A 4,191-nucleotide genomic window follows, 5' to 3' on the forward strand; every position below is an offset into this window, starting at 1 on the left:
CGAGTTTAAAAATAATTAATTTAAAACCAAATTGTAATAAAAGAACTGTTAACACAATTTAAATAATATTTATTTAAAAGATCGATTTAAAAAAAAAATTATGGAATATAATAACAAACTTGCTAAAAGAGATTAAATAGAAATGTTGTGGTAATAATGTTTCAGAATTTAAATATTACTTGATTTAACTTTTAAAAAATATCGATTGCCCGGTCAAAAAACCTTGATGTCTAGAGTGTCTCTCAAATTTAAATGGCCTTTAAGCAATCGCTTATTTTGTCTTTTTACTTCTCGTACACGTAGTACAGAGAAAGTATAGTAATGGGGTCAATTCATGTGACGTAAAAGTCACATGTCATGTACCTCTTGCGCATGGCATTTAAGTTTCATCCGCGCCGCTCTCGTCGATCAGTCTGCCATTAACGTTCTCCGCCGAGTATGAAGCGGATTTTTTTGTTTACATTTGAAGTTATAATTTTTGAGTCGTTTTCTTTCCTCTTATTATGTATTAACAGAGGAAATACTGGTGTGTTGATGCATGCTTTAATGCGAAATACAAGAGTGACTGTCATGATAAAATGTTTTTTTTTTATTTTCCTTTCAACAATCCTGACTTGGGTTGATAGCTTTGGTATAGATTTTTTCAAGCCTTCGAAGTCGGAGATATGTTCCGATCATTTTGAAGAATTCCTTCAGTGTGTGTCCATTTATTAAATATAGCTGTTTCAGTAATTTGTTAGAAAAACTCTTCGAAGAAAAAGAAATCGGTAAGCGATTTGCCACCAAAAGCAATCAAACAAAATCATGAGTGCATTTCTAATTTACTTCATTCACATTTGATGAAATTTCTGATAATTTTGAATATGCTTAGAAGGTTTTCAAATGTTCACATGAGTATTAAATTGCATTTTTTTACAAAATCTTATCTAAATTTATATAATTAAGTAAACAAACTCCTATTGCAAAAATAACAACTGCTATAATCCTAAACTTAGGTGGAAGTGAATATTACTAGTTTTCTAATTACATTTGCAGATTTGTGATGGATTCAAAGTGAATTTATATCAAATATCTTTTCTATTGTTAAAAAATGAAATGTCAATAGTTTTTTGTATTTAAACTGAAATTCACTGTTATCATAATATCCTGTTATAACACTGTGCACCTCAGTTATTTCTGTTTTAATAAATAAAGGTCTTTTCATTGAAAATCAATTTCCATATCAGCATTTATTATATAATTTTTATTCCCAACTTCATTGCTACATGCATGTTTCACTTTCTTTTTTTTCTATTTCTTTAACATCAATTTTGAATTATAAAATTCTGTGAAAGCATAAAAGTGTTTCTTTCAACTCCTCTTTATATCCCATTTAACTTCTCTCTCTCTCTCTCTCGCTGTATATATATATATATATATATATATATATCATGACCTTATTCTTGTTTATTAATTCAATATAATTTTTATCAATGTAACTTTAGCATTTAAAAAAATTTCATAAATGTTCTGCTTTAAAAGTATACTGTTCAACATTATGTTTTTATTAGTGATAAAAAAAAACCTGTTCTTTAGTATCTAGGATGTTTCTGTTAAATAAAATTGATTTCATCATTTACATTGACATTCTTGTCATACTGTGTTTATATTATTTCTAAGTGTCTAGAAAAATAAATGTTGATAAATAGTTAATAGGTTTTTTTTTTAGTTTTTTGTATTAGTGAGTACATTGAAACATATATTTGATCATATTTTTTCAAATAATTATCACATATATTTTCTCTCTCTCTCTCTCTCTCTCTCTCTCTCTCTATATATATATATATATATATATATATATATATATATTTGTAATGTGTAAATAAAAATTATGAAAGTGTGATTTTGTTTGTTTTCCTTTAATGATTTCTACAAATTAAAATGAAATTATTTATTCATAAGTTGCATAGATTTAAAAAAAGGTATCCATACCTTTTACATTTCATAATTTGAAATTGTAAACATTATTTATTTAATATATACTAATTTAAGTTTCATGTTCTTTCTTCTAAGCAAACTGAAAACATCAAAGTCTCAATATTTATAAAAGTAATTACATAAGAAAAAAAAATACAATAATTTCATTAGTAAGCTTTAAAATATTAACTTATCTAAGAGTAATAATTATTTTAAAAAAAGAACTAACTGGGGGAACTATATTCCTAAAATTCAACATTCAATACTATTTAAATAATATGTAAAAAAGAACATATGTAATTTTTCAAAAACACTGCCATAGTCATTTGTCAAAATGTAACCTTCGGATAAAAAAATGGGGGCGGGGGGATTTGGGAAAGAAAAGAATAAAGCGGCACCAAACGAATTAAAAAGCGATGTTAGTTAATTTTGCATAAACAATAATTCTATTAAAAATACTAATTGAAATTTTAATATAAGAAATAAAATTATATAACTAAGAAAATTTGGAGAAAATAATTCAAAATAATATCTTTAAAAAAAGTCAGAAGTTTTTAATAATTGATCGGCTAGCTTAATATTTACTAAACAATGTCAACAACAATGTAAACAGTGTCAACGTTATCGGCAGACATCACGACATGCGCAGAACGATTGAAAATTGAACAGAAGCGGTTTGTTTGGTACCTGACACGTGACCATGAATTGACCCCATTGTCAAAAAAAAAAAAAAAAAATCGAACTCGAGATTGTGACGAATCTCCTCGTTTAAGACCTCCTTGTATTCGTAAGATACATTTTTGGAAAATGTCCACATGTCTGTGACAAAGATAAATCAAAACCTTTTTGAGCTAAATGGGTGAAATTTGGTTTACGGTCTTTACACCAAATATGTAGATTTATATCAAATTATGAGTAAAATCTGTTCCCATGAAGTCCGTCTGTTCGAATATTAGTTAACAAGATAATTACAAAATGAAGTGAGCTAGATAGATAAAATTCTGTACACAGATTTAAATTCTATAATGTAGACACCTATCAAATGTTGAGTCAAATCCAACTCCAGTGGTTGATAGTCTGTCGGCCTGTACTTTTAGAAACATGTAAAAGTGATAATTCAAAAACGCAGTGACTTAAATATATCAAATTTGATATAGGATTTTTAAATTATAGTTTTGTGACAAATTTTTTTTTAATCCATTGAGATAAATGTTTCTAAAACTCAGATTCTATTTTTTGGATACTATTAACGCATGCCAGGGAACAATTGATAAATAACTTGTCAAAAATGGTCAGAAAAAAATGCTAAATTTATGCAAAAAGTTAATATTTCCTAATTATTATACGCCAATGAATAAAGCGTTCTCTCGCGTGACAAATTTATTAGAGAGTATGCGAGAAAGTTTTGGGGAGGGAGACCACTGTCACAGGTTCATACGTCATGATTCGGATAATCTATCTAATTAGCCGATCCCTTCTTTTGCTATTACTGAACTTTAGGGGAGAAGAAGGTCATTTGATTAACAAATGAATTAATTAGATTGAGATATGAAACACACGCGAGTTGCGTAATAGCTCTTCTTAAAAACCCAGCTCTGGAAGGGGACTAAATGATCACATTATTACTTGGACGCTACTTAATTATCACTACATGTCTTTGCAGATGTCTATCTTCCTATCGCCTTAACTGTTTTTGGTCGTCATATTCAGTCAAAATACTTTTATTTCTATTTTTTACGATATGATAGTCTTATGAAGAGATTTGAATTATTAGATTCTTCGATGCTCCACCTTAGATTCTTTCCACCTCCCTTCTAAATTAGTAAAGATTTTTGCCGAATCAACGAGGAAAGATAATTACATCTCCCCCACGTACAGCATCATCGCCCATGTCTAAAGCATTACCATTCTACGATATTCTTTTGAAATGATATTATCTGAGGTTTTTCTCTCCATATTCGAAATAAATATACACCGCTTTGGTCCTTAAGATATTGATAACAAACTCGGATAGTATAATAACTCATAATATGAGAAAGAGAGACAAGCCCGTGGAGTCGGCACTTAAAATAGATAGATCCTCTTATCTATCGGAGGTGCCGGTGGAGATGACATATGGCATTGACCATGGAAATCAGAACATGAAGCACAAAAATCAGAAATCAAACGGAATTCCGATTACGATTAATTTGATGATAGAGGAAGAATTTTTCAACATGTCATTGAACATGGCAC

Source organism: Argiope bruennichi, chromosome 2 (genome assembly GCF_947563725.1).
Source record: "Argiope bruennichi chromosome 2, qqArgBrue1.1, whole genome shotgun sequence".
NCBI lineage: Eukaryota > Metazoa > Arthropoda > Arachnida > Araneae > Araneidae > Argiope > Argiope bruennichi.